This window comes from Sinocyclocheilus anshuiensis, unplaced genomic scaffold (assembly GCF_001515605.1).
Source record: "Sinocyclocheilus anshuiensis isolate Anshui unplaced genomic scaffold, SAMN03320099.WGS_v1.1 scaffold2539, whole genome shotgun sequence".
NCBI classification, from domain to species: domain Eukaryota; kingdom Metazoa; phylum Chordata; class Actinopteri; order Cypriniformes; family Cyprinidae; genus Sinocyclocheilus; species Sinocyclocheilus anshuiensis.
The window spans coordinates 298,054-311,230 of record NW_015557068.1 but is presented as its reverse complement, the minus strand read 5'-3'; the positions used below and the strand labels follow the sequence as shown (position 1 = coordinate 311,230).

Below are 13,177 nucleotides of genomic sequence, written 5' to 3'. Positions count from 1 at the left end.
CCCCAAAAAAAAACCTTTTATACTTTAAGATTTCTTGTTTAATTCAGTGTGTTACTTACCATTTGTTTGTGAAATTTACTTCAAGTCAATTTTACTTGCAGTGAAAATGGTTTTTGCACCATTTTTTTCAGTGTGCAGTAATTTCTGTGTGACTAATATCACTAAATGCAATTACGAGCTTCGCAAACACTCCCTCAGAGATTCATTGGTCAGACAAACAGATAGAAACGCCCCCAAACTCACCCCATTGGTGGAGCCAGTGTTGCTGTTTTGGAATGTTTAAGCCACAATGTGTTTTCAGGGTAATTGAACCTATAAATGCCATACTCACAACTGTTGCTGCATATTAAAGTGGTGTAACTTTAAGAAAGCACACCCTTCAACCTTAAACGCTCCAGTCTCTCTGAATGGTGAGTGTGTGCATGTGTGATGGAGACGTGTAAAGAGCAGCTTGTGTGAATGATAGTGGGAACTGTAGGAGTAGTCGAGAGGCAGATTAGAAATGTCGCAGGTTGATCTGGCACCAGACAGATGCAGCGCAGTAGGACACGAGCAGTCACATCGCTGAATGTCACACACTTCTCTGCCAGTCTCTAAACCATTCTCACCTTCCCATCATACACCGCTCCTCCGTCGACACGCCCACGAGACCTGCGCCTTTATTTGCTCACCGGAAGAAGAAAGTATAAAAATGTAAGATGGAAGATGCATGTCGCGTTAGCCCTGCTGCGAGACGCCATACTCTCACCATCTGCTTTCTTCAGCTTTTTCTAGGTATTATAGACCTCCTTGGAGGCTCGAACCTGCATGGATTCGCCACTGATATGCAGACATCTGCTGGACAAGATGCACACGACAAATAATATTAATAATATGAATTTTAAGAATTGATATCAAATGGAGATTGGGAACATTACAATTTTGTAAAGTATCCTGACATTGAAGGAGGGACCGAAACCTTTGCGAAAAAGTAGCATACTTTTAAAAAGGCTACTTATTATGGAAATAATATACTTACGTGTGAATTGAATGTAATGTTTTAGACATTTAAGTGCATGCTAGAGCAACCTAGAGTGCTTTTTGACCGACTTAAGTACATCTTTATATGCAATTTCATAATTGCTTATATTGTCACTGAAATGTGTTAAAATGTACTGACAAGCATTTATGGTGAACCATAATGTATAATTTAGTGTCATTTCTTTTTAAACATGTATGTTATGTATTTAAATACATTTGTAATGATGAAGTTGCCATTTAATACATTTAAAATCTGTTATGTTTAAATAATATTATGTACAGTATCAAGCACTTTACATGTGCTTTGGTATGTTAGTCAACACATCAAAATACGTATTTAAAGCATGACAAAATATTATTCAAACATAAGTGTACTTTAAAACGTTTATTGTGACATTATTACAAATCTATCTTTTTAAAAATGTACTTAAGTGAAACATAGTCATGACAGTGTCTCTCTTTAAGTCACTTAAGTGGCCTTTTCATCCATTAATATTACATTATCTACAAGTGCATTTGTTAAAAATACACTTTTAAGATTTGAAGTGCAATACAAATGCACATTAAATACAATCAAGCACACTTCTTTTTCACAAGGTGCAGTATCTAGGGACCAGAGAGGTGAATTGAAACACTGATCCACTCTATTTTGTACACAGGAACAGGAAAGTGTGCTTACAGCTTCACTCTATGACTAATTTGGGGCCGCCCTTCATTAAGAGCCTGATAAAATGTGAACGTGGGCCCTCGCTGGGGTTCCCGATGAGACTCTGGGTTCATTCAGCGCGTAGTTTTGTTACCCTTCCTTTCATCTGCGCCTCCGTTAATACATATTTAATTAGCGCTTAGCCCCAGTAATGGCTCTGGATGGTGGTGAGTGATTTCCACGTGTTTGTTGGGGTTTATGAAAGGAAAGGAGTTGAGCCGCCCCCCTCTGAGCTAATGCAACCCTGCGCAAACATGCTTTGTTTTCATGCGATGATGGAATAATGTGCACTACCGGCACAAGACTCTCTGTGTGTGTGTGTGTGTGATGAAAGGTCATTGAAGAGTTGCGTTCCTGTGAGCATCTGAGTCTGAGTCTGTGTGTGTGTGTGTGTGTGTTGTGTTTGGAGGCGCACAGCTGGCTGTTTCAAGCTCTGATTGCTTTCAAGGACGATTAATTGGTGCTGCCGTTTGGATTCAGGTAGCACGCGCACCTTACACGCACACTCATTTTTTCAAGTAGAATCCTCCAAAGGCCAACATAGAAAGCTGATGATTAGAGTTGAGGGTTGAGTTAAGGACATGTAGTCAGCAATATGATATACACCTTATTTTGCAGCGCGAATATAAGCTATTTTCTGTGACTGTGTGAAACATCCATATTCATAGAAAAATTCCAGTTTGCAATATATAGCAGTATAATATGGAAGCTTGTTTCCACCACTGAATAAAAAATAAAAAAGGTAATTGCGATTTATAAAGTCAGAATTGTGAGATAAACTCCCAATTTTAAGAGTATGTCAGAAATGTGAGCTGACTTTTTGGATTTGGATCCTAATTGGATTTTATAACACCAGGATATATTTATAACATATAACAAGAAAATAAGTAAGAATTATGGGATATAAACTCACAATTGCGAGAAAAAAGTCAGAATTGTGAGATTATATCTCGCAATTCTGAGAAAAAAAGTCAAAATTGCGAAATATAAACAGATTTCTGAGGGAAAAAAGTCTGAATTGTGATATATAAACTCGCAATTGCGAAAAAGTCATACTTGCGAGATTTAAACTGAATTGCGAAATGTTAACTCGGAATTGCGAGAAAAAAGGCAGAGTCAGGTCAAAAGTAATCTAAAAGTAATCCAAACATAGTCAGAATACATTACCTAAATGATTAATCTAGATTTCATCATGTAATTGTAATCAGTAACTGACTACCCTTTGTAAGTAATCTGCCTAGCACTGAAGACATTTGGTTACAATTAAACATTTTTACATTTTAATCTGGACTAAAACTTGCCAGATAATATGTTCTGATTCTTTTTTTTTTATCCTTCTTAACAGTTACATTTTACAGTTACATGATTTATGCATCATCATAAGCTGAATAAATAATCTTTCCATTGATGTATGGTTTGTTAGGATAGGAAAATATTTAATATTAATAGGGTAATACTCTGGGTATGTGTGTGTTTAACATCTGAACCAGAGTTACAAAACTTTTTTTTGTCCAGTGGAAGGTCTACTGAAGCTGGTGTGTATTTGTGACCCTGGACCACAAAACCAGTCATAAGGGTCAATTTTTTGAAATTGAGATTTATACATCATCTACAACTATTTGAAAATCTGGAATCTGAGGGTGCAAAAAAATCTAAATACTGAGAAAATCGCCTTTAAAGTTGTCCAAATGAAGTCCTTGGCAATGCATATTACTGATCAAAAATTAAGTTTTGATATATTTACGGTAAGGAATTTGCAAAATATCTTCATGGAACATGATCTTTACTTAATATCCTAATGATTTTTGGCATAAAAGAAAAATCTATAATTTTGACCCATACAATGTATTTTTGGCTATTGTTACAAATATACCCCAGTGACTTAAGACTGCTTTTTGTGCTCCAGGGTCACATTTATACTTTTTGTGTATGGCTTTATTGCATTTAAATGTTCAAAGATCGCCGTTATATGAAAAGTTATTAAAATTGTTAAGGATAGCCTACTACACATTTGATTAGCTTATTTCAATACTGTGAGCTTTGACCTCTTCTCTTTTCAACAACAGGCCAAAACATTTTCGGAGCAGAAAAATCCTTCTGTGTGGCGTCATGTTTGAAGGTCGATATGTTCAATATAAGTCTATTTCGGTAAGTGCTCGCCCCTCCCGGCCTGCGATGGACACACGCCGCTGTACAAGATCTTCACAGCACGCCAAAAAGGCAGCGGATCGAGCATGCGGCAGTGGTCAATAACCCATCCAGCCGTTTAATCAGAGAGAGAGTCTGGCGCGGACAGGTCAGCAGACACACGCCTGGCTTTTGTTTAGTCGCCTGACACACTGACTGAAGTTTGGATAGCAAGGAACTTTTAATTGCGACGGCACTGAAGGACCAGACTGAGCAGGAGTGAGTGTTTTCAAAGCATTGATCTCGCTTGGCCTGCGCGTGCGTAGCGATCGCATCTCCCTGCGTTTCCACGCGGCAATGAAGCATTTGTGTCTTCATGCTGTCAGAAACCTGAAAGCCCGAATGGAAAGCGACCACTCGTTTCTATAATGCTATTATGATGCTGTAATGGCAGAATATGCTTTTAGTGCTTATTCATAAAGAAACAAAACGTCAAAAAAATGAATGGTCGAAATCAGTATTCATTTATTAGACAAGTAGCCCATTTTGCAATAGAAGCAAGGGCTGCTCCTTTTCAAAGACTCCATTTATTTGAAAAAGGATGTTCTTTGATAAATAACAAATGCCCCGGCTGTTCAGTTCGTGGGATCTCTGTTCATTAGTGATGTTTATTGTTATTATGTGTATTAGTTTTTGAACAAACATCTGACTCACACAGACACAGATGATACCTGAAGTCGTGTCGCTTAAAGATTTCTATTTCTAATAAATGCTGTTTTTGAGCTTTTTATTCATCAGTGAAGCACGTATCACAAAAATGTGAAGCAGCACAACTGCAACATCGGTAATAATCAGAAATGTTTCTTGAGCAGCAAATCAGCATATTAGAATGATTTCTGAAGATCATGTGACACTGAAGACTGGAGTAATGATGCTGAAAATACAGCTTTGATCACAGAAATAAATTACATTTTAACAGATATTCACATAGAAAACAGCTAGTTTGAATTGTAATAACATATAAAAATAACATAAAATTAAAAATATTATAATTATAATTATAATTGTGAAGGATACCAAAATAACACTGTTACATAGCAACACCATAATAATAATAATAATAATAATAATAATAATAATAATATATATTCTTGCAATTCTGAGAATTTTCATATATGAACTGAGAAAAAAAATCTGAATTGAAATATGAATTGAATATAAAGAAAGCCAGAATTGTGAGATAAAAAAGTTGCATTTTGTAGTTGTTATTTATTTATTTGTTATTCTATTCACTTCACTTCACTTCACTTCACTTCACTTCACTCTATTCTATTCTATTCTATTCTATTCTATTGAGTAAACAAAATTACGAGATGTGAACTCAGAATTCCGACAAGAAAAAAAATATTGCGAGGTGTAAGCTCACTATATCGAGTTTATAATTTGCAATTGTTAGACGGAAAAGTCTGTATTTTTATTACATTTTTTCGTGGTGGAAACAAAAACAGAATTGTGAGATGTAAACTTCTGAGAAAAAAAGTAAAAATTGTGATTAATTACGAGTTTGTACCTTTCAACTGTTAGATACAAACTCAGAATTCTGAGAATAAATTCATAATTGTAAGATATAAACTTGCAATTGCGAGGAAAAAAAGTATTGTGAGATTAAAAAGTCACATTATTTATTTTTTTATTCCGTGTCGGAAATAAGTTTCAATAGGAAACCATCCTAGGGTTATGGTGGTGAATTTTGAGTTGATGAGCAGGTTTTTAAAATCTAAAATCCAGTTGTGTTGATGCACTGTGGCTCAGTCCTGTGAATATTTTTCGAGTGAAAGCATCCCTAGTCTTCTGTCCGCATTCCTCAGGTGATCCGTCTGCGCACCTGGGTGTTCCCGTGGTTACAGCTTCGTGATTGACGGGAGTCGCCAAGCCCCAAGGCTGAAAAGTATCTGTTTCCATAGCGATGATGGGTGATGTCAAGCAAACACGTCCGCCTTCGCGCTGTCCCCCGTGAGGATGAGGAGGAGGATGAAGACCTCCCGACCGCGCCCGCCTCTTCTCCTGGCACACGTGTGGGATCCCGGTGATGTTTGAGGGCCGCTTCCTGACAACCATCTGTGTCCAAACCCCCTTAGATCACAACAGACCGGCTCTCACAACATTCAAACAACAAAACAAGACAAGCTCCCCCGAGTCTTTGAAAGCAGAACAATCGAACTCTGCGTCCGAGATAAGTAACCATTCATATGTTCGCCCGCAATCACCGTTTTTCTCCATTTCCGTGCACCTGCACGGCGGAAAACGTTCGCCGCGTCCGTCGGTCTGACAGCTGAAGTGTTCTGACCCTTTTAGCGACGAGAGGAGCGACGGATGAGAGCGAGTGCGAGTAATGGGCGGATGAAAACGAGAAGAGAGTCTGTGTTCGCTCCTAATTTCCCAGCCAGGAGACGCACTCGGCCTCGGAGAGAAAAAGAAGAAACAGCAGGATGATTGTTATTCAGCTGCGGTTTCATCCGAGAGCACAAACAGAGAAAGCGCAGGCACTCGGAGGACAGAGAGAGAGAGAGATTCTTATCGAACACAATGTCGTATGGCAGGAAGTAGATACAGTTTTATTGTTTTTGAGATGTTTGACTCGCTTCGCTTGACTTTTGGACTTTTTCCTCTTTCTCTGGTTTATTCTGAGAGTGGACCGCCATTTAAATCCCCAGCGCAGGTTCAGTCGTTGCGGTCCAGAGGATGCAGGTTTAACTGAGACACATTGATGAAAGATCCAAGGATCTAATTTGAGTTTTCAGGAGCAACCTGTGTGTGAGACTCCAAGAGAGCAACCATACATTTGTGTTGGTTTATTTTCTTTATTTTCCCCCATATCATTTAAAATAAAAAGAAAATAATATGGGTTTCCAATTAAAATATATATATAAAAAATAATGTGTTAGGCTTACACTGTAAGTGACACGAGCAAAACAGACAATTGTTTTCACAATTATCTGTCAGCACAAAATTCATGATTGTGACAGGGCTACACTGTGAAAAAAAAAAAGTTTTTTTGAGTAGCAAATAAAAATGTAAGTGAAGTTTTTTAAACTGTTTATGCACCATTTTTTTTTTCAGTGTAGACACTGGTTTAACAGAAAGACAGCGATGTGTGTCTGCTAGCATTTATGACTCAAGATAACAGACTAGTTTATAACTTTTTTTGTAATGCATTCTTTGATTGCCTTCTCTGTAAAGGATATATGCAATATTGCATTTGAATGAGGTCACATATGGATCTTATAAGGCAGAATAATTCTGCTGCCTGCCGGTCACCTTGAGGGAGCTCACTAGGTTTGGAACAAAAGTGACTTTAACAAGGCAAAGCTCTCATCCCAGTCCACCCGAAACATTTACGGCAGCAAACATGCGAAAACAGCGTGTGCAGAAATCCAATTAATATGTGAACACCCGCATTTACATATCAAAGACTATCCAGAACTCAACAACTTGGCACGGATGAATAACAGTGCAAACTCGGCCAGTACATGCAGTTTAGCCAATCATAACAGACGTCATTTACATAGAGTGCTCTTAAAGGTACAGTAACAAAAAGCCTAAGAGATCGTCAAAGGAAAAACAAAACAAAAACAAAGTCACAAATGGCTTCCTCTTGGATTCCTCAAAACTAATTTGATTTTACAGCAAAAGTCACAGTTACCTTGTTTTATTCGTATATTTATTTTTCATAAAGCAAGTTAATTTTGGTCATTTTCTTGCTCAATCATGTTTACATTCTGGAATATTTGGAGAATTTATTTGGAAACTTATTTGGAATAATGAAACTGGAAAATATACGGACTTTTTGATATGTATGTTAGCAGTTTGAGGGGGTCGATATTGTATCAAAGCTAAATTTTGCACTTAAAAGACGTTTGCCATTTTTCAACCAGCTCTCAGATCTCCCGGTTTGTTTGTCAGCGAAAGTCTGTCAGATGATGCAAAGTAGGGCTGTGGGGCTGTGCAATATATCGAAATTATCGAAATATCGCAAATGTACATATCGCAATATGCATATCGCTATGGCTTGCAATATTTGGGGCCAAGAACAAAAGACAAAGAGAAAATCACTCACTGCTCTTACCTAAATAACTTTTGTAGCTTAAGTAAGAATCAGTGCATATTAAATTCATAGAGTAAATGTTAAATGTTAAAATTACATTTTTATGTAATGCTAGAGTAAAACACATACCGTTCACTTTCAGAAGTTGTTGTAGGGGTGCTTTCTTCTCACAAAAAGTGAAACATGTATGCTAGTTATATTAGAATCAGAATGAGCTTTATTCACCACTTAAGTGTGCGCAAACACAAGGAATTTGTTGTGGTTTTACAGGAACTCTTGGTACATACATACATGCAAATAACCATATATATATGACACAAGATAGTTATATAAGTTCACAGAACTGACTCGGCAACAGCTGAGTAAAACTGTTTCATCTGAGCATGTGGCACTTTAAACATTATCGTATCGCATATCGAATATCGCATTATGTAATGAGTTCTCGCATATCGCATTTTTCGTCAATATCGCACAGCCCTAATGCAAAGTGCACTTTTGACAGCTTTTGAGAGCTTTTGTCAAAACTACACATCGTGCTTGCACGTTTTTGTGCAGTCTGAGAGTTGAAGTTTGCCTACTGTTTTGGCAAACTCTGTTTTCTCTAGTCAAATTGCCTTTCTACTGCCTACCTTTTTAGCAGAGCCTTTGATTGATTCCTAACATTTCCTTTTTTTGTTTTAATCTGTAGCACTTTGGGATTCTGCTCAAATATAAAGTGTTATAAATATAATTTATTATTATTATTAGACAGCCATTGACTACTAATATGCTGCTGAATTGTCTGGTTGTGGCTTTGCACCAAATACAAGTGTCCCGTTCGTCAGCTGTCACGGCTGTTCAATGTTTTGGCGAACAGGACCTGATTGAGTCACCATCTCATCTGATCAGACCCCTGACTGATCCGTCCCAGCACGACTCCCAAAACCAAGTGCAGATCTCTGTGCTCGACATTCAGTTCTGCTCCGAGCGGAGATGAAGTGTTGCTAAAACACAGTTTGACCCAAATCTCAGTTGAAAGGCCTCGTCGTGTCCAATAACTGCTGCCTCCCATTAAAACCAGAACCTACAGAAAAGTTCAATCTCTGAAATCAATAATCACGTCGCATTTTCAATTTTTTTCCTCCGTTGCCGGAGATCAAAGTTCTCGCAGATCTGATAGAACGAGTTTCAGTTACAAATGATTGGCTCCATATTTTCCATTTTTTATTATCCTTCAAGAGGTGTGGATAGTGCAATAAATTAATTTATATTTATTCTTTCTTTTTTTTTCTTTAACGCTGATAATTGAATCTCTTGTCTCTGACTGAAAGTTTGTTAGCAATTTCACCTTCCTCAGATCTGCGTCAATCTACATCCAGCCGTCTTCCATTACTCTCAGGTTGTTTCATCCCTACTCGTCTGTCATCGCTCTCTCTCTTCACCGCTTTCAGCCTTTTGCTTGGATGGGTTGGATAGCTGTCCAATTTTACGGCTGACTAGTCTTCTCCTGTTTGCGTGTTGCATCCAGCGCTTTCTAAACGCTTCTTCAGATGGGCTTTTGGCGGCTGAGTGGAAACGAGAGACGAGTGAAAGATGTTTTGTGCCCTCTTCGTTTTTAAGCTTGTTTGTGTGAAACGGCGAGCACTTGATGAGACTCGATCGCTTATTTGGATGTAGAGATCAAATTGCATTCATGACCGTTTTGCTGGAAGTATAATATTACTTAATCATGGAGATATTCAATGTTTTAATCCACTTAAAATGCAGCCCTTGAATGTGCGCTCAGTGACTTTCGTCTCATTAAAAAGTAATACTGTTGAACAAAGTTTAAAATAATTTCAATCGCATAAGATCATAGCAACAGCCCAAAAATGATTTCAGTAACTCTTGTTGTTACACTGGAATAATTTCAGTGATAGCTGACTGCAAATAAGTCATTAGGTATCTCTTTAAGTCTAAAATGTTAATACAACGTCAACAAAAAGTAGTGCACTTGATGTGTGGTGAAATGTGTCATTTCTGCACTGCTAGTTTCACCAAATGGAAATGCACAAATAATGATTGTTTTCAAACAGGTTTTAAAAAGACTCATCCATATTGCACTGACTAGTCAAATATATTCCCACCTTAAACTTACACTGTTGGTTGATGCAATTTTTTTATTTTTGTTTGGTGTTTTTTATTTGCAAAATTACTCTTATTAGTGTTGGTTTGTTCTGTTCATTTCTGTGAATCAGTTCAAACTGTCCATTTTATTGAATCGAAAAATCTTATCTGCGATTAGTGCCAAAATGTATTTATATATATATATGGAGACATACACGTCACGTTGCACACACACGAGGAACGAGGAGACGCTGGAGAATACGTTTACAGGACTTTATTACCACCAAGGAACCAAGGGAGACGAACACAGGAAGACGTTCACACGAAGACGTTCACAGGAAGACGTACACAGGAAGACGTACAACAGCGGACCGAGAACTAGGGACTGGCAACACTTTAAATACACACAGGAGGAGGGGATGACGAGACACACCTGGGAGCAATGAAACATCAAGGGAAACACCTGGGACAAATGAACTAAACAGGTTGGTGGTGTCTGGGAGCTCCGTGGGATGGTGGAACGTCATCCCGATCCGGAACAGCGTCGCGAGGGTTTTCCCCCTCGAAGGAGCTGGCGAGGGCGAGCGGCACAAACGCCCTCGCGAAGACGATGGGGTCTGGGCTCGCCTGAGCCACTGTGATGAACATTAAACGCTCCTCCATCTGGGGACGTGGAGGAGCGCACGGGAAAAAAAAGGCAAAACAAACTTACAAAAAACGGAAATCAAACACGGGGAAGGGATGCCGAACAGGAAACTAACCAAATAAGGGCATGGGAAGGCACATGGGGAGCAGGACACACACAAAACATGGAACAGAGTCTGACAACACAACTGTTCAGAACGTATTTTTATTTTTTGAAATAAATGTATGCTTTCATTCAGCAAGTATACATTAAACAGAAGTGACAGTAAAGACATGAATAATGTTAACAGAAGCTTTCTATTTCAAATAAATGCTTTTCCTTTGAACTCTCTATTCAGTATCCGAAAACCGTATGAAGCAGCACAACTGTTTTCAACATTGATAATGATCAGAAAAGCATATTAGAATGATTTCTGAAGATCATGTGACACTGAAGACTGGAGTAATGATGCTGAAAATTCAGCTTTGATCACAGAAATCAATTATATTTTACAGTATATTCACATAGAAAACGGCTTTTTCAAATTGTAATAATATTTCACATTTTTACTGTATTTTTGATCAAATAAATGCAGCCTTGGTGAGCAGAAGAGACTTATTTCCAAAACATGAAAAAAATCACACCAACCCCAAACTTGTGGATGGACGTGTATGTTGAATACTGTAAAAAAAACGCTGGGAAGAAACCTGAATTGTTTGTGTTCCTCAGTCATTAGTGTTTTGCCTGCAGTCGTCAGCATAACGGAGATCTTAAATGACCTATTAGCATCCAAACGAGTGCGAACCGCGACTCTCTCACACACTGACCTTCTAATTCTTCCAGCGTCTCGGGGCTGGATAACCGTGTGTAAGTCACATTCCCCTGCAGCTCTGAATGAAGCCATTGTTATGGCCCCGTCCCCCCCTCTGACCCCGCCGGCACTTGTGAGGGGTCCACACACACCTGTCAAACCCCGTCGGCCCCAACATCAGTCCTTACATTCAGCAGAACCCCTGGAGTTTATTGGAAACACTCACACAAACACGTGAGCGGCAGTGGAGCCGCCGAGGGCCGTCTTCCATATCAGGAGCGGACTGGAGGGAAGGTCACTGGAAACACGATCAGCCAATTCACTTCTGCTCTCCAGGGCTTTTCTGACATTCCTTTTCTCCACATTTGTATTAGTCAGTCTCTTCCTGCCCATCAAAGGCTTTTCGATGAGCGTTTTTAAGTGACTCTCTGCCGGAGATGTTCTTTCATCACAACAAGTGCCGGAGAAAAGGGAGAAATCATACGCACTTGGGCTTTGAGGATTCAAGGTCTCGGTGCTTCAGCGCCACACTTATCGTTTCCATTCTCAGCTGACTGTTCGGACAAAACGCAACCGTCCTTGGCTGCAGATGTGTGCGTTTGCTGGCCGTTCGGATACAGATGTAACTCTGGAGTCAGATTGAACATGCTGATGGCGTTTTGTCCTCCGTGGGCGACGTGGCTCATACAGTTTTCCCCTCTGTTGGCTTTTATATGGAAGTGTGGTGTGTATGTATGTGTAATCATTGAACGCTTCGCAGGGAAGTGTCATTAGCATAATCATATTTCAACAACACACACACACACACACACACACACACACTCTTGATTCGGCGTCTCTCTGCTGAGGGAATGATTGGTGCGTTACGAGTTCGGTTTGACATGCTGAAGGATCTGAGGACTGATGCATAAATGTTGTGTTGATGAAGAAAATGGGCTTCAGAAAATATGTATATCATTTACTACAAATGTGTGTGTGTGTGTGTGCACGCTGTCTTCCCTACGGATTCTGCTTTGTGGCTTATTATCTTAAACAGTGTATTCAAGCATAAATTGAACATCTCTATTTTCCTGTCTTCAAATATTCATTAACTAATCGCCAGTGTTGGGGAAAGTTACTTTTAAAAGTAATGCATTACAATGTTGCGTTACTTCCTAAAAAAAGTAACTAATTACGTTACTTAGTTACTTTTTATTGAAAGTAATGCGTTACTTTACTTTTGCGTTACGTTTTAAATCTGGGCTGGGCTTGCTTGTTTGCTTTTAATATAAAAAGTTATATTTTTTGCAAATGTAAAAGCCCTTTCATACCAAAAGCCTCAGGTTAAAGGAAATGTAAATTCACGTGTGTACAGAAGAACAGAAGAGTGAGTGAGATGAATTAATGCAAGTTCACATTTATTCGAGGACTAAAGTAACATCTTACTCCTGATTTCTCTCAACAAGGGGACAGGAAAGCTTTCAATCAATAAATGGGAAAAAAAAGTAACTTGCGTTACTCATTTGAAAAAGTAACGTTTTTTTGTGATATTTTCTTGTAAATTAAAAAGTAATGCGTTACTTTACTAGTTACTTAAAAAAGTAATCTGATTACGTTACTCTCATTACTTGTAATGCGTTACCCCCAACACTGCTAATCGCATCCACGATTATAATGCTCATTACAGTGTCTGCAATTGAAAATTCTATTTTTTTCCCT

At 38.6% G+C, this 13,177-nt stretch overlaps 1 protein-coding gene across 1 annotated transcript in view; it reads left to right on the top strand.

Annotated features, from left to right (window-relative positions):
• The window catches only part of LOC107676693 (adhesion G protein-coupled receptor L3-like), a 298,216-nt gene that overhangs the window by 26,435 nt on the left and 258,604 nt on the right, over window positions 1–13,177 (top strand). The gene's annotated exons all lie outside the window — the stretch shown is intronic.